Raw genomic sequence first — 19,908 nt, 5'->3', positions numbered from 1 at the left:
CCCCTTGGTACGACCCAGTGGGCACCTCTGCCCCCTCCAAATGGGACATCATTTTTGAAAAATCGTTTAAAATCAAGAAAAATAATAGATATTTGTTTTTGAATTTTTTTTTTTTGTTAATATTTTTCAACAAAATGCATACACATATGAAATCATTACTTTGTTAAGTTGAAAAATGTTATTAAAATAATTTGAATTAATTAAAAAATAATTTGAATTAATTAAAAAATAATTTGAATTAATTAAAAAATAATTTGAATTAATTAAAAAATAATTTGAATTAATTAAAAAATAATTTGAAGCGTAACACGTATTTTATTTTTTTATTGCTATTATATCATTTTACAACGTAGTGTGAAATGTGACAAAGGGTATAGATGGTATGGTGAAATTTGAAACTTTGTGACAAAGGGGGAAAGGGAGTTAAAAATATTGGAGAAAAAAGGTGACATAATATTTATGGACGACCCCTGAATAAAGAATACAGTGAAACTTAATATTTTTTTTTAATTTACCATTTAAAATTCTCTAATTCTAATATTACGTATTCAACTGAATAGAAAATTTAAGAACTTCACAAAACAACTCACAGCATGAGGACATAATCAACCATAAATATAAAATAGAGAAAGTTCGCCAAAGAAATTTATTTGCTTAATAATAACTTCCTTAATATACAAAAATGTTAATCGATATTTAAATCTTAAATACCTTATATTATTTATCAGGATATATTAGATTATCAAATCTGATTGAGGCTGTAATTATATTGCTTCTCAAAATTCAGAGCGATTAAATCCGTTTATCTGCTTTAAAAACAAGTTTTTTTTCTCTTGGATGCAAGTTTGGCTTAGTGTTTTCGGAAGAATATAAAAAAATTAAGGAAGTAAATAATGTTTCTTCCTTAGTGCTGCATACCAGACTTACAGGAGACAAGTTTGTACCAATGTTTTTGATAACTTTGTTTTTCTTTTTGGCGTCATCAACAAGATTTTAGAAACAGATGTCTGATGATTATTTTTATATTCAAAATTATTTGTTCGACTAAGTTAATTCTTTAATGCTTTAAATATGCAAATAGGAATTGTAAATATCTAATTAAAAGATATTTTTATGCATTATAGAAATATCGCTTTCTGAAATCTTTTTCATGTGTTGGTTGAATTAAGAGTAACAAAATGAAAGTAAACTATTTAGTAATTACATTTTTCATTTCATATTCTGATAAATTTGTTTTTAACAATAAAAAATAAATTGTCTCTCATCACGGAACTCATCCTCGAAGCATTTAATTCAACTGTTTGCGAAGATTAAACTGATTTTGTTATTTGTGTTATATAGTTAGTATTGTTAAATAGTACAGTTAATTGTTATTTACCATAGCTAATTTCACTCAAAAAAAATTTGGTTGAAAATATTTTTTTCTAAATTTAAGCTTTTTAAAATATAATCTTATTCAAACTTGGAAGCATTTAATAAGGTGTAATGTTTTAAATTTTTTCAAGTATAGTAAGTATTGTTTAAGCCAGTGCTTTCGAAAATTTACAACACTGCCTCTCAAGAATTCGCTGTATATTGTAAGATTAAGTTTTAAAAACAGTTGAACGGGTAGTATTTCTTCGCCATAATGTTTGATAATTTTTATTCACATTAACTTTCACGCCTTTTTTCTTCATTATTTAAATTCTTAAAGTAGTTCTAAGCTGATATTTGAGTTTAGGACACTTTACGATGGTAAATTATTATTATTTTTTTCTCTGGATTTCGGTTGTTTCTGAACTTTGAAGAAATAATACCTAAAGGCCTAAGTTTTTTTTTTCGCCCAATAGGCTGCCCTATAATGGAACGCAAGTTCATGTTGTGGATTTTAAGATTTGAGACTCTGCAATTCACAATTTAGTGTCTGTCATACTTTAGTTTACTTTTTGTAATTTTACTTTGTTTTGTTTAACTTTTTTATATACTTTTATTTGATGCTTTTTATATACGTGGTTATATAATACCCTTCAGCTACATAGAGTGACTTACACAAAGTACATCGGAGAGTACATGGAGTACAACAGTTGCGAACTCTGGGAAAAGGAAGGCACATTAAGAGGATTGAGAATTGCATTGCAATTCATGGTCGGAAATGACACTATACGCAGCTAGTCGCGTTTCCCTATAAGTATATGAACTTCCTGTGTGTATGCTTTTGAATTGGAGTCCTTTATTTATATAAATTATCTTATCTTCATCGTGTATCCTAAAAAGTGTCGAAAATTTTATTCTAACATCTCGAGTAATAACTTTTCGTAGTAATTCAATGATTTGGCGATTGACTTGACAAACTCATAAAGATGGTTAGCAAACAATAAAACCGTTAGTTCTCTGCCTATTTGGAAACAGTTTAATTCTCTCAGCCCGAGAAGGAGCCTGATTCACAACCTCCCGATCTATAACCTCGACTCCAGATGTTTGCTTATAAACTAGATGGCGTGTTAATAATCTGAATACTGATGATTAAGATCGAGTTAAATTTCTGCGCGTAAGTTAGAATGTAAATTTAAGTGAAGATCTTTAAAATAGCGTCGTATCGTATGGCATATCGAATTTGTTAAAACATAATTCTTTCATGTCTGTATTTTGTTTAATCTAGATTTATTATTTGTTTATGTATTTTATTGTAACCGTGATAATTTCTGTATTGTGTATCTGGGGACTTTTTTGCATAATTAATTTGTATACGTCCTAAAGAGTTTCGTTGCTGTCCTTATGTTAAGTAAGAAATATACCAAATCTTTCTTTGTGAAAGAATACAGCACGTGTCGCTTAAAATATTTCATATTTGACGGGCTATGCTTACTCGAAATAGAACGGAAGGAACAGCTGCTAACAAAAACAAATGCCTCGCTTCAACAGCCAATAAGAAACCATTTCCACGATGACGTCACTTAAAGGTATCCAATATTTATGTATATTTATTTGAAAATAAAATTAACATAAATTTGGCATAAGCTAGTTAAATGAAAGTACCTCTTCAAGATAATATCTATGGAAGCACCCTTAGGGATATATGGTGACACTTTAGGGTATGATGGGTTGCTATGCAATTGGGTACATGCAAGTGACGTCATAGTGGGTAAATCATGGTGTTCCTCAATTCAGAAATCAATAAAGTTCGACATGCGTGCATGACGTCGTTTAGAGGTATCCAATTAAATCTGATTTAACTCACATAATTGAGCCTAATTACATATTCTTCTTTTCGAGTAGCTGTATCAAACTCTCTATCCGTATCATGATTTTTTATTCTAATGTCCCCGTAACAAATGTCTTCTGTCCTCCAAATTTGTAACTGCAATTGTGTTAGTGTATTTGAGTTTCAAGAATGAAAGGTTTTCGGTGATAATTGACTCCATAAAAGAGAGAGAGATAGGGAGAAAGATACAAAAAAAATGCATGATTTTACCAAAAACCTATAGAAACATTTTGGAAAAATATATTTCTTAAAAATGAACATTAAAATTTCAAAATTCATTCATAATATTTAATAAGGAATAATATAATTGATGTAAAACTAGCACATTTAAGGGTTTATTTTAGTCTTTCAGTAAAGCTAAACTTATTTTTAAACTTATTTTTAACTTATATTTGATTTTAGTTTATTCGTTACATCCTGTTCTTTTATGTTTTTACAAAACAGTATTTTAGTTCATCGTTTTCGCGTATCATACCATTCTGTGAATAGATTTTACCTAAAACTTTTTTACCCCTTTTTTTCGTTAATCTTTACTGAAAATACCTGGAAGCCCAAACAAGCATTTATTTTTATGGCAAATAAGAACATCAAATAGAAGAGTAGTTGTTTGATAACAAGACAAAAGAAAAGAGACGTTATTACCTATTTTCTATTGTTCCATCACAACAGTTTCGCTAGACCTTTATACTTTTACAATCATATTTTTTTTTATTTACTTTACTCAGAAATAAAAAAATAGAGCTGTAAAAGTGAGAAGTAATATATTCGTAAAGGTCATTGTCACTTATATTTATTCTTTTTGAAATATGATGAGATTGTTCTTACTTGCTTGTTTTGCAAACTTTAATAATATTGTTACATTTATTTTGAAATAATTACATTAAATGAACTAAATTATCATGTGAATTTTTTTGTTATTGCTTACGTGGTAAATATAAATATCTGCTTTTATTAAAACCAACAATGAATGAGTAATTGCTTATCTGAATTTTATTTGTGTTGGGAGGGAAATTATTACCTTGTTTGTTTAGGTTTTAAACTACATTGCTTGAGGTATTTTCAATCATCCACTATCCTTTAATTAAATTCATAATTTATTTTTTCGTTAACTTTTATCTATACCTTTAAAAATTGTTGTATTATTATAGACATTAGCAAATTTTTATGTTTGAATAAATAATATTTAAAAATAATAGTTAGCAGAGACGAGAGAAAACTTAAAAACATTTGAAATGTTTATTGATTTCAGAGATTTATTTAATTATACATGAACACAAAAACTTATTATTTTAATTTGTATTCATTTATAGTTTTGTGCAAAAAGTTAAATGTTGTTTTTGGATAAGAAATATGCAACTCTTTACCGTGCAATTTTTTTTATAATTAGAAGTAAAGAATTTTCACAATAATATCACATTAGAGTATTAATCACGTCAGAGTAATTACATTAGAGTATTAAATTAATAATAAAAACAGCATTTGAAAAATATCGAATGTTTTTAATTAATAATTGGAAGAAACGCATTAAAAAATTGTTTTAGATGTTTAATGTTTGAATCGTAAAGCGAGGGTATTAATATTTCAATTAAGAAAGTTTCTAGAATAGTAGTTTCGAAATTGTAAAAAATTCCGAATCAAATTACGGCATAAAACAACGACACATTGAGTGCATCATCCGGAAAATTCATTTTTAGCGTAAAGTATCATACAGTAATTTATACTGTAATATTTATTTATTCAGTGAACATGGTAATTATTTATGGTATATACATAATATGATAATTTTAAAATTTTTTGTTCTGTAACATGTTCCGGTAAAATTGGATTTTACGGTAAAAAGTGCCTGTACCCTAAGAGTCAGTACTTTTTACAGTAATTTGATAAAGAATTTTTTACAGTGTAGATATTGAATGCTATTAGGATTATGGGATTAAGATCTTGACTATTAATTTACTTATTACAGTTTCTGAAAAGTTTTAGGCCTAAAAATAAGAGCCAAAATCTTTTTAAAAAATTTATTTGCAAATTTGCATTTCAAAGATTTATATAGAGTAATATCTTTATATTCTTTTTACTCAACATCTATATTCCTTTTACTCAAACAGACTGCTTAGCTGCATAAAAACACATTGTAAAATTGTTTAATTGAATAAGATTTAAAATAAGATTCCTCAAAAAAGATCTTTATTTAAACTGAAACAGTATTATTATTATTTTAGGGTAAGAAATTAGTAAGTAGAACATCTAAAATAGACTGCCTTTATAGAGAGCCCTCTTCTTCATATAACAGTGTTTCAAAACATTGCATTTTTCCCATTTTTTAAACATTAAAAAGCCAGACATACCTCTACCACGATCAAAAAATTAAAATGACCCAGGTTTTAATCCCTCCTATGCTAGTCGATATGAATTCTGCTCCCGTCTCAGTCATACCACTCTTGCAGACGTAAAATGGTAAACGGATCATGGTTTAGAATCTTCTTCAGTTAGGCTAACCCGTGATTTTTCTCACCATGTAAATTCGATCCGGAAAGTTTTATCAAAAAGTCTATTTTTGTCCCGAAGGCTAGTTTGTCCCAATGCTTGATCCATAAGTTTTTTGTTTCTAGATTGGGTTTTAAATTACCATTGAAGTTAAACTTTGGTAGTCTAAACCTAAAAATTGGTTAGTTGTTCAATACTGGAATTCACATAATGATAATAATAATAATAATAACAATGATAATAATAATGATAATAATAATAATAATGATAATGACAATAATAATAATGATAATGACAATAATAATAATGATAATGACAATAATAATAATGATAATAATGATCAACCTGAATTTTCTAGGCCTATTTCAGTAAGTCTACACGCATTTAAACTAATTAGAAAATATACCACTCATAGCTCAATTAGCCCAATATTTTTTAAGCAATTTGCAACAAGCTCGTAGTAGTGAAAGCTTACGCTAAATACTCTTATTAAAGGTTGATTCAATAAGCCTAACCAAATTCAGTCAGAGTAATTCTTCGCACATTTGCTAATAAGCTTTAAGGTATTAAGCTGATTGCACCAAGCATAAAAACATTAGGTGGATTAGAAAATATAAAAGATTTTTCAAATTAGTCTGGTGCATTGTAAGCAACCAAGTTCCGCATTTTTCAGTAATCCTATGAAACATAAATTTTCGAAAAATTTATTTGAGAGCTCTATTTTACTGTTTAAATCTAAGAGAAAGTTTTTGTTATCAGTTATATTTGAAAAAATATACTATAACGCTTTCTTTTTTCGGAAAGCAATGTTCGCAAATATTACTTTAGCGAAAAGTTTTATGATGTACGCAAAATAAAAGCCATCTAAAAATATGTGACTCTCTTCCTAGAATTGTGTTTTATTTAAAAGAAAAAAAATGTCCACACCCATATCTCGGAATTCAATGATGCAGGAAACCACTTCCGTCAGTATGTAATTCACCGGTGCTTTCAAAATGTGGGGAAAATAGCTTTATCTAAACATCATATGTTTGGTTGCCCAAACGTTAAATGAATTCGTATGTGATTTACTAAGAAATTTTCGTAGAATTCTTTTATTTCGTTCTGTCTTTTCAGTTCCCAAAATAAATCTTTTAGGTGGTGACCGGCTTTTCACCTTTTTTGTTCAACAGCATCTTTCATGAACGGCCAAGCCTCTGGCACGCTTGCCACAGTAGAGTTTCTACACTGTAAAAAAATCTCGGTAAATCTTTAATAGTATTTGGTGCAAAGTTTTATATTATCCCAAAGTTTAGTTAAATGAAAGATAATTTTATTTCAATTACACCGTAAATTGTGATCGAGAAATACTTCCACGGTGCAACTGACTGCACCAAAATTTGGTAAAAGACTCAAAACTTTCTGACGGTGACTGTACACTAAACGCAGGGCCCGACTTAGCCTAATTAGGGCCCGGGGCAAAAACTTCTTTGGGGGCCCCTTCTGCTTCACTACTTCAGTAATGAAGAACTGAACTTTATGGATGTATTTAAATTTTTCACCTCATTATACATATATAAGAAGAAAATTTACTAGAACCTAAAATAGCTATGAAGTCCCTCCCCCTTCCAATGGTTAGACGAAATATCGTTCTGTCCATTTTATTGATTTTCTAGCAATTCTATGTCCATCCTGCCGAATGCAGTTTTCTGATGGTTAACTTTGTCATCTAGCTGAGAAAATTCATATCCTTGCTGACTATAGGACGGAATTCAGCTAAATTTTCACAATTACGATGGCTCACTTAAGCCAATAAGAAGCCTAGAAGCCTGTATTTTTGTAAACATATCGCATTTCGCGATATATAAAAATACAGGCTTTTGGTTGGTCAAATTTGTCCATAGTAATTGCGAAAATTTTTCTGAATTCCGCACTAGGAAGCCATGGATTTACGAAATATAGATTTTTTGTATTCACACGATTACTGAAGAAGCTAACATAAAACTGGCGGATTTTACACTGTACTGATATTTTGTTCAAAAAAGTTCATTAAAGAAGGGAACCTAAAATAAACTTTCAACGCCATATCTTCTTTACAACTCGGTCTCGGTGTATCAGGAAAACTAATGCATGATCCTTCAAGTTTCTACTTATTTACTTAGGTAAATGACTTATTTGAGTGAATTAAAGTTCATTTCATTTATGTTGCCTTTGTAAATTCGGTTGGTGGTATAAAATGGTTAGAGGTATGTCATAAAATAACTTCTTAAGGTAAATAGTTTGTTACGGTAAATATCTATACCTTGGCCTGCATTGATAGCTTTAAAAATACCTAATAATGGTGCAACCTTCCTTTAATTTTATAAAAGAAAAAAAAATAAAGAATGAAAATAGGTGTTTTGTTTCTTCAAAACACCTACTTTTGGTGGAAAACCACTGATATTTGGAGCTGGTAAAAATACCAAAATATGGTAAAATTGAGCTCCAATTAATCAGCAAATGAATGCAAATTTTTGATGCAACGTGGTGCGGAATTTTTAACATTGTACTGTGGCACAAGCAGACATATTAGAAAATTTAAAAGAAATGAAAAAAAACTTTTGATTTTAGGAACTTAATCAAAATCCTTTAAGTGGAAAGGGGCACAGTTTTAGAATTAAGTGTTTCAAGTTATAAATTTTTATTTTATACATTACAGTCTGAACGCTTAAAAATGTTTATTAACTGAAAAAAAAATCAGTATTTCTTTATTTTTTAATCTCCACAACTCAGATTTACGTGTAAAGAAAAATAAAATACGCTATTTTTACTTTATACATAACCTAACAGACTGGATGTTTAAAAATATTTATTAACAAAAAATTCCGCATTTGTATATTACTTTTTAAATCTCCACTACTCAGACGTGTAACGAAATATAAAATACGTTTTTTTAGTTTTATACATAACTGAACAGACTGAATATTTAAAAATGTTTATAAACAAAAAAAGGAAGAAAAGGAACTAAATTTGTATATAATAATAAGTATCCACAACTCTTTACGTGCAAAGAAAAACAAAATACACTTTTTTTATTTTTTATATAACTAAACAGACTGAACATTAAAAATTTTTTACAAACATAAAAATTAAAATAAATTTATATATATTTTTTAAGTCTCCACAAATGAGACTTCTGTTTAAAGGAAAAGAAAATGTGCTATTTTTATTTTTTATTTTCTGCGTAACTTAACAGATTCGACGCTTAAAAATGTTTATTAACAAAAAACCTAAATTTGTATGTTATTAAGTCTTAAGAGTATGGAAAAATAAACTACAAAAAACGAAATTTGCAAATCATTTTTAAGCCTCCACTACTTATGTTATTTGCGTAAAAGCTTATAATAATTATAATAATGTAAAGCATGTAATAAAAAGCCTAACATAATTAGAAATTTTTTTCCCTTATTAGTTGAACCAAATAATTACTTTATTCAAATTGATTTAGTTTATTTAAATGAGCCTGAAAAATCTGTTGCCAACAAATTTTTCGAAACGTCTGATTTCCATGCATAAGTGCTCTCAGTTCCTATTTAGGGACGGTTTTAAAAATTGAACATCAGTTTACAGGCATTCGCGATCGCAACGCTCGAGTACGCCGTCTAGCGGTAGCCTGTAAATATCGGACATTAATTTATCACGTTTTCATTTAGTTCCATCAAAGTCATTGACTGAATCAGACGCCATTTTTTAGCAGCAAATAAGAAACAAAATTTCCCTAAGGAAAAGGCCGAAGAACTTGAAAAAAATCTCCAGAATATTAGTAAATCTTTCAGGAACAGAACACGCCAAACATTTGAAGAAAAATTCGTCAATAATTTTTAATTTCTATTATCAACAAACTTGTAACTGATGACTTCCGATTTCGGATACTGTTACAGATGTGTGTATTAAGGTAAAATGCATTTCTTCTGTCTTCAATTCATTACGAATTAAAGTGAAGTCAACATTGCTTTCGTCATTCCAGTGAATAAATATGAATTCAGAACATACAGAATTGTAATAGTTATAGCATATTCTTCTTCGTTATAGAATAGTATATATTTCTGTATCCATATAATTCGGAAAACAACAATAAAAAATTATCCAAGTTACTTGAAATAGTGCCATTTGTGCTGATTCTTAATTAATTTAAATCGTTTTCTTGGTAAGTTTTTTTTAATTTTGAAAGAATAAGTTCAACTAGAATTCAGCTATTCTGTTTTTAGCTACATATTCAAATTCATATCAATTATAAAATTTTGCTGTGTAGTATGTTATCTAAAAGTAATGAAGGTATAAACTATGTATCTATTATTTGAGAATAAAGTTTTCAAACAAGGAACTTATCATTTTGGAATTCTCCGGGAATCATAAATCAGGTAAGTGCAATGATTTTTACAATAAAAAATTTGCTTGTAAATATTTTTTTTTCATTTGATGATGGTTCTCTACAGGATGGTTTTTTACGTCTGATTAAGAACTATAAGAATAATAAAAAAAGAAACAATATGAAAGTTTTTATTTCAATGTTAATAATTCTTAAAATCGTTTTTTTTATCCTAAGAATTCTTTATTTTCCGTTTTTTAGTTTATAATTTTTTGATAAAAATTGTTCTCAAAATACTTTTGAAAAATTAAATGGTATAACATTATGTGTTTATGTATACTTCTTGTATATTCCAATGTTTGAAATAATATGATTCAGAAAAGTATGGAATAAAAATTCGGTACTTACGACGTATTAACGCCACCGCCGCTACAGATTTGGCGGTTTTTAAGTGCCGCCAATCTACACTTAAAATTTTTGCGACAGTTCATAAAATAAAACACTTTATTTGAAATCAAAATAGTTCATTGGATTTCGGTGGAAAATGAGCCGATATAGAGTTTAGCATAGATTCAAAACAATCATATCGCCATATGAACTCTGATGAATAAGATTCCAAATGAAATAACATTTCCAAAACGTACGTTTGCCAAGATAAAGTTTTATGTTGTGGGAATTGGTACATTTTCGTTTTTTCGGTAAAATATTTCCCGCCTGAAAAAATAAAATTGCATCTTGTTTTGTTTTTGGCAAATCCCAAAGACGAATATTCGTAGCACTAAAAATGGCGACAAAAAAGAATTGTTCATTTGTTTTTGTTTCGTCAGCATTCTTTATTTTACTTTTCTTAGTTTCTAAATAATGATTTTTATTGAAACTTGAAATTTTTTGATAAAAATTGTTGTCAAAAAACGTTGTTTACAAAATTAAATTTCATAAAATTATGAGGCTTATGTATACTTTTTGTTCATTTTAATTTTTGAACTAATATGATTCTTAAAACTATAGAATGTAAAGTTTAAATGGGCCTTTCATATTATATCATTAAATTTAGTAATACTATTTCTCGGGCATTAGGTTTTAACTCTTATAAGAATATACATATTTTTTTCTGTTAATGTACAAATATTTTTCCGATGTGTTTTGGATATTCCTTCTCTAATAAAAAGAGATACCATTTTGTTTTCGGTTGTACAAGAAAGAAGATCAAGCATTTTTCTTTTTTAAATTTAATAAGCCACATTAAAGAAGGAACGTTGCAATGCTACACGCTACATTAACGAGGTCTCCAGAGTAACTGAATGACGGTTCATATGGAAATCGCAGGTAAGCGTCTCATACAACAACGCCCCCTATAGTTCGTTGCGATCGCGAATTGTTCTTATGACATAAATTAATTTAAATATTTATTTATTTATTTTAAATTTTGACAATGACTGAATGTAATAAACGTGTGATCAATGATAAATATTGTTGAAAATTGACATAGTAGCAGACGATTATTCTTTAAAAAAAAAAAAAAAAAAAAAAAAAAAAAAAAAAAAAAAACAGAATTTAAATTGCTGTTGAAGATTGACGAGTCATATTCATCCAGGTTGGCAAAAAGCATGAAATTAAAAAAGGACATATTGTATTGGTGGTTCACGTTTTCTCTTTGTTTTTTGAAAGAATTAGTAGTACATTTTTTCTTCTTTTCAGTTGGAGCTTTTTTTCTTATGCTTCTTCTCACAAGGTGAGATCTTTTTTTTTCCTCGTTAAATTAAGCAATAAAATTTTATAATTTTTTTTTGTTTCACAATATTTTTTCTGTGCTACATTTATGTTATTTATTTAGTAGTTAAGACAAAAGGTTCCTTTCAAGCAAAAAAAAAAAAAAAAAAGAAAAAGAAAAAAAAGATATTCGGCGTGAATGAATAAGATGTATTACCAGTGCCAAAACTTGTTTGATAAATTTCAATTCGGTAATTTTGATTTTGAAGTGCACCACGTTGGGAAGGCCAGATGAGATTGACGAAGACACACTAAAAACAACCAACTGATGCAAACCGTCGAACCGACTAGCGAGATCACTGAGGGATTAAATTTATCGAATTCGACGGTCCATAATCATTAAAAAAAAACTTGGTTTTATCTCAAAGCCCGACATATGGGCTCCTAATTCTCTTACGTAAAGAAATTTCTGCCGTCGCGTTGATGTCATTGATTTGCTTCAAGAAAACTCAAAATTTTTGAAGCGCATTTTCGCTCGGGATGAGAAATGTGAATGAAAAGAGAATGAATGATTTGTTTCAATTCCGACAAAAAGGTTTTGACAGTAAAGCCTTTACTTCAAATGAGGAGATAAAAAATCATCTGGATATGTTTTTTGTCAGAAAAGAAAAAAAATGTATGAACGGGGAATCATTCTGAAACCAGAAAGATGGTAACAGGTATTGGACTAGAATGGACAATATATAATTAAAATAGATATTTGTTCACTTTAAGAGAAAATCGTTAATCATTTACGTAAAAAAATAATTACTTTTTGAACAACCCAATAATTCCAAGGGTTTTAAAGGATCCCTTATTACAAATATTAATGCAAATTCGAAAAATTCAATATGGTTAATCCAATATCTCGGTGAAAAAGTACTATATTGAAGATATCTTACAAACTATCATCGTAACACATTAACAAATGAGTATCTATTTATTATCCAAATTTGTAAAATTTAATATGGTTAATCCAATATGTCGGTGAAAAAGTACTATAGTGACGATATATTACAAAATTATTGTAACACATTAACAAATGAGTATCTATTTACAATCCAAATTTGAAAAATTCAATATGGTAAATCCAATACCTCGGTGAAAAAGTACTATATTGACGATATATTACAAAATTATCGTAGCACATTAACAAATGAGTATCTATTTATTATCCAAATTTGAAAAATTCAATATGGTTATTCCAATACCTCGGTGAAAAAGTACTACACTGGTTATCATAAATTAAGGAAAATTCACAAAAATCGCGATAACTCAAGAAATTACACATGGAATTTTATGAAACTTACCCACAATATACAACACATAGTAAGGTATTAAACAACATAAAAAGAAATTATCAGACATTAATAGTAGTATAGAAATTAGCACATGTATAAAATAAACAAATTGGAAGTATCGGTTTGCAATAGAAAAAGTACCTTTAATATGGAATATGATTGCCTCTAGAAGCAATACAGCACAAACAGCGATGTGTGATGCTTTCAATTATGCGGTCTATCAGTTCAATAGGAAGTGAGAGCCATTGCTCTTGTAAAGCAGTTGCAAGCGTGGCAAGGGTCTGAGGGGGCGGATTGATGGCAGATACACGCCTCCCTAGAGCATCCCAAACGTGCTCGATAGGATTCAAGTCCGGGGATCGAGCTGGCCACTCCATGCGAGTAATTGTTTCCTGTTGAAGATAATCATCAACAATGCGAGCTCTGTGTGGTCTTGCATTATCGTCCTGTAACAGGAAGCAATCACCAATTGCCCCGGCATATGGGCGCACATAAGCATCAAGGATGTTGTCTCGATAAACCTGAGCATTCACGGTTCCCCTTGGAAAGACATGGAGGTATGTGCGCCCTCCTAAGGATATGCCTCCCCAAACACAGACACTGCCTCTTCCGTATGCATCTCTTTCACGGATGTTTGATGGATGATAACGGGTCCCAGGTTCTCTCCATATCAAATAACGTCTACTGTCACTTTCTAGACTAAACCTGGACTCATCCGTAAAGAGAACAGGCCTCCATTGATCTGACGTCCAGTGGACATGTTGTCGGGCCCACTGCAAACGGTCTCTCCTATGGCGTGATGTGAGCGGCACGCAAATGGCTGGTCGTCTCGCATACAGACCACCTTCGTGGAGCCTTCTGCGCACAGTTGACGTTGACACCAACCTTCCGGTGGCTGCAGCAAGAGAGGATCTAAGATGTGTCGGAGTAGCGGTTCTATTCCTGCGTGCACTTAATGTCAAATATCGGTCATCGGCACTGGTCGTAACAGTTGGCCGTCCTTGACTGAACCTCCTAGATGCCGAATCTGTGGTTTGAAATTGCCTCCAAAGTCTATGAACCACAGATGGACTCACATTTAGCCATCTGGCCACTTCTGATTGACTCTGCCCTGCCTCTAGTCTCCCGATGGCTCTCCATCGTAGTTCTTCAGGCAAATGATGCCTAGAGGTCATTATTACGAATTGGCTATCTCAGATTTTCAATGTCGCAATCACAGTAAAATTTGTGTGCTTTCTCTCAAACTTGGACTTTTATGCTCCAGGCAGATGACGTAAGCCGAGTGCAGCGCCACTAATTTGCATATTGCAATTTTACTCAGCTACTCTTAGTGGACAACATATGCAAATTTTGCACGGTTTGGCTTACTTTTGAAAGAGTTATCGCTATTTTTGTGATTTTTCCTTAATTTATGATAACCAGTGTATATTGAAGATATATTGCAAACTATCATCGTAACACATTAATAAAAGAGTATCTATTTATTATCAAATTTGTAAAATTTAATATGGTTAATCCACGGTGAAAAAGTACTATATTGACGATATATAACAAAATTATCGTTACACATTAACAAATGAGTATCTATTTATTATCCAAATTTGAAAAATTCAATATGTCCAATCCAATAGGAAAGTAAAAAAGTACTAAATTGACGATATCTTACAAACTATCATCGTAACACATTAATAAATGAGTATCTATTTCTTATCAAATTTGTAAAATTTAATATGGCTAATCCACGGTGAAAAAGTACTATATTGACGATATATTACAAACTATTATCGTAATACATTAATAAATGAGTATTTATTTATTATCCAAATTTGTAAAATTCAATATGATTAATCCAATAGGAAAGTGAAAAAGTACTAAATTGACGATATCTTACTAACTATTAAAGTAACACATAACTAAATGATTATCTATTTATTTTCGGGATTCATAACTGCTAATATAATATCATTTTATAAAAATTTAAATGCGAATGCGTGTAAGTGATTTTACCCTTATAGAATGTGAATTTTTGCTAAAATAAATTTTTAAAGTTTTCGTAATTTCTTAAGTTTGATCTGTGAAGACAATTGGGATTGGAAATTAAATATTATTTTATAGAAAATGGATAAAATACTGTATGTATTTTAAAAAATCATATTTGAAATAAAAAATTTCCTTATCGTGAGATACATACTAAACACCCAAGCAATGTTCAATGTATGTTCAATAGCATATTTTCAAATATTAATTTCATTTTCCTTATTTTTTTTCTTAGATAACAAAAGTAATTGTGAATATGCTCCTATTTCTGTAGTCACTTAAAAAAAATGCTTCACTGCAACCTATTTTTATCATGATAAGATTTCTGCTGTGCACTGCTGAACGAGAATCAAGAGACGGCGATAATAAGTGTTTATATAATGATATAATTAAAAATATTTTTTCTACAAAAATATCAAACTAAAAACCATAATATACTCTAAAAAAAGAAGTTTGAAAGAAAATAAAGCCTTAATGAATTATTTTCTCTCAGTTAAAATAATATTACTTTTTAAAAAATATACTGAAAATTGAAGAAAAGATACACAGAATTAAAATACTGAACTTAGTCAATTAAAGATGCGCTGTCTGCTCTGTAACTTGATTATAATAAAATGAGTGCTATTATTAAATTAGAAAGAATTGTATATATATATATATATATATATATATATATATATTTTAAAAAAGAAAAAAAAAGGTATGTTATCATATGGTTTGTGTCATGTCGAACCTATAATACCCCTAATTGATTTTAACTCTATATTTAAATAAATTATAAATTATTCTTCATAAAATAAAGATTTTTAAAATATTATTATTCAACGGGTGATGCAATGTCTCAGTTCAGACAATCCCAGTTGAGACGTTAGAATATTATTATTTTATAATTATTATTATTTTTTTTATCATAAATTTTTTTTGTTGAATATTTCAAAGAAAAAAGTGGGTGCTTTGTGTAACATGCAGATTTTTTGTCGCTTACATCATCTTTTTTTATCAATACAGTTAGCTGAAAAGAATGTTTTGTTTCAACCCTTCTTTCTGATTTAAGTATTTTATTTTTTTCTGCTTTAAGTATTAAGTATTTTATAAAAAATTTTTCATAAAAATTTATGAATTCATTCAAAACGGATTCGTAATTAATATGGGGTAAATTTTATATTTATATAGTAAAGTTCTTTGTCTTTTTCTCACGGTTTCGATTATTCCCACAGGAGGAATAAGAAATACTCGTTCGCAGGATCTTATAAATGATGCATTAGTCTGAAAATGAATGACTATTTAAATACTCTAAAGCAACGTAATGTTCCAGAGTTTTATTTTTCATTTCTTTTTTAAACTATGTCCGTCATGCTTCTGGTCTTACCGAAACGGCCGGAGAGGAAGTGACCTTATGAACATTAAGAGTTCTTTGACTACTTTTATTTACCTCCCACCCACATTAAAGGCAAACGATCTCAAATAAAGAGTCAGCAAAAGGTTTTTTTTTTCTTCTTTCAAATTTAATTTACGGTTGCAGTTCTTTTTCGTCTGCTTTCTGGAAGAGAAATTGAATTAAAACTAGTGGAAATAATCGTCTGAACTGTAAACATGACCAAATGTTGAACTGTTCTTAACAAATACAACAGTAATTTTAAGGAGATTAGTCATTTAATTTGATTTGAATATCCACTCACATATAACCGTGATAAAACAGTAGAAAATTGATGAGCCACGTGCCTAGTGGATTGGAATTTACTAATTTTCATGGTCGTTTGAGCGTTACGTTCCATCCACGCGTGATTTGTTATCAATTCTTGTACTAAAACCTAAGTACATGCAGGTTTTTTGCATTAAACTCAAATTTTTGAATATTTTTTTTCTTTTTGCTTTAAGATTAGCAAGTTAGTATCTCACACGAATATTCGTCTCCAAGTAGTAACGTTTTTTTTGCCTCCACTGTTGGGTCCTTTTTAAACTGTCCGGTTTGAAGATGACCCCATGTAAGATACTTTTAACATAAACAGGGGAATTTCTAGAGATAGCGTCAGTTTGGATGTTAAGAAATAACAAAAAATGTTGGAACTCTTTTTCAAACTTTAATACGAAATCTCTTTGAAATATGAAGCATCTTTTTAAACCTGACCTTTAGATTAGAACTTGGTGGCAAGCAATGTGATTGGTTTTAAAACCCAGCTCAGTTCATTTTCTTAGCATCAAGAGAGAAAATTGCTACTCTTAATCTAGTACTTGAATATAGATAATATATTCTAAGAGTTTCTGAACAAAATCGAAGACATATTAGATTTAAAATCATTTTTCTCAAAAATTGTTTTTAATTGGGTATAATATGAAAAAAACACAACTACTTCGATTTAGTAGGAACAACATATGACGCAATGCTAAACGAATGGAATTTAGTTGTTGTTTATTTAGTTATTGTTATTAGTAGTTGCTGTTATTTGTTTTAGTTGTTGTTGTTTATTTAGTTGTATTTAGTTTCAATAACTTTTCTTTATAATGCAATAAAATCTGGCGAGCAGCTATTTAAACGATCGAACACTTCGTTTGTTTATTTGTGGCTTGAAGTTAGGCTCGCAGAAAATGCCGTTCATGGGTTAAATTTAGTAGGAACAACACAACCTGTGACGTAGGCTATATTATACCCAATTGAAAATTATATTTTGATAAAGTTTGGTGTCGTTAATTTAAAAATGCGTTTTTAATTAGAAAATCCTTTTTAATAAAAATAAAATCTGCCTTCTTTTACAATTGGTATACTTCATCCTGGACCCTTTCAGTCTTTCGTTTTTAATAACTTATAATAGCAACTATTCTGAAGCAGTAATAAAACTAAGATATAAATATTGCAGCCTTTTCCTTAGTAACAATCGATGTAAGTTTGGTGGAAAATCAGATAAATTAGAAAATTACTAATCTTTAAAAGTCGAAGTTTGTCGAAAGGGCAGAATTTTAACGTGGGAATATTGATGGAAAGGATCTTGGTGACTTCGAACGAGACAATTTTGTTTAGACAACAGACGAGACATTTGGTCTGCTTCAGTTTAAATTCTATTGCCTGTTAAAATACTTCAATTATAACAAGCCCATCTACAAAAACACCTAAAATTAACCGGTTTTCTATTAAAAACTAAATTCTTTTATTCAGCACCTGAACATTTTCTTAAACATTGGTATTTTTAAATAATTTAACTGGCAAGTTTTCCGATGTAAAATTTGTTGAAATAAATGATCTGAACTCTAAATTATGTTGTATTAAGAAATTAATCTGACTCAGAATTGAAAATGTCCCATTCTCTTACAAAATACTTAAATAGGATTTACGTGCTCGTATACTATTTATTTTTGAAAAGTACTACAACCCAAAACTATTCTTAGCTGCTTCGATAAGAACTGATTGTTTGAAAAACACTATTCTGCCAAAACATATCTTTAGTCATGAATTAAATGATTTTACATATTTTGAAACAAACTAGATTTAAAGTTCTAAATTGGAAAGAAAATTATGCCACTTCAGTTGTAGGGTTCGAAGAAGGGAATTAGTATTTTGCGCTGATCTAAGCTGTATAGTGTCGTATATATTCTAGAAAGCATTAGTAAGCATATTCTTACTACATCCTTTTTTTGAAACGAGAAGAAATGTAACAGTTTTTCTCCAAGGAAAATAAAAAAAGCCACAGTTGAAATGTCTTAAACTCGATAAAGAAATTAAGTACAAGTAATAAAAATTTGATGAAAGTTATAGTGTAAGATCATAAGACCGCTTAAAGAATTCTAGAAAACTTCGATTATATTAAATATTTGTATATCATGTACTTCACTGCCGCTACAGCATTTATTAATTTTAAATTATTTAATTTGACGAAGGAAGAACAACAAACTTCTTTTGATATGCTCGATAAAAAAATTCCCCACCGTTTAAGCCAAATGACATTTTAATTACACGAAAACTTTCCTTTTTTTATTTTGTATGTAAGAAGTCATTCATAAGAGGAGAAATTCTTATGTGGGAGAATCATTTAAAAACGAAGAGGTCATGATTTTCCCTTGCTAATCTTCGAGAACCAATTAGAGTTCGAAATATTCAAACTGCTTAGAACAAATTAATGGCATAAAATAAGGGCCATTTTGCAAACGGAAAAGCGATTCCAGGATCGTTTGAGAACCTGACGCGTTAAGATCGTCTGAATTTAGCCAACCAATTTCAATGAGTTGAAGGGCATCATTTCTCACGAGTCTTATTTATTTTATTGCTGTTTTTGAATGTAAATTTGCTCTAAATCTCACCTGGGGTTTTTATAGCGTTTTTCATAATTAGGTAATAAAAATAATACTATTGATTATTTGGCAGAGAATAGCGTTACTTACTGAAGTGAAGTCAATTGTTCCGTGGTTCCACGAATAAAATGTAAAAATAATATTAATGAAGTGTGAAGTGACATGTTTTATGTTTGGTTAGCAGTTGATTTATTGTCCAATCTGCTTTTAATAAATGTGTAAGAATAGAAAATATGGCATTGGTTAGTGAGTCTTCTAAAATAAAACAAGATAAATAAGTAATGTCATTGACATCTTCGGAATAACTTTTACTGCAGAGATGAAATAGCCAAAGCCTAGCTGGAAAAAAAAACTCGATGTTTTATTTTTTCCCCTATAATTAGATTACATCAATAAGTTTTTTAATGTTTTATTATCTTGTAAGCATCTTTAATTCTGAAATAATTGTGTAAAACGTTTTAATGAAAACAAAGGTATTATTAGTGAAA

This window comes from Parasteatoda tepidariorum, chromosome 7 (assembly GCF_982258835.1).
Source record: "Parasteatoda tepidariorum strain Cologne lab strain chromosome 7, Ptep-v5.0, whole genome shotgun sequence".
Taxonomy (NCBI): Eukaryota; Metazoa; Arthropoda; class Arachnida; order Araneae; family Theridiidae; genus Parasteatoda; species Parasteatoda tepidariorum.
This window is presented reverse-complemented; position numbering follows the sequence as displayed.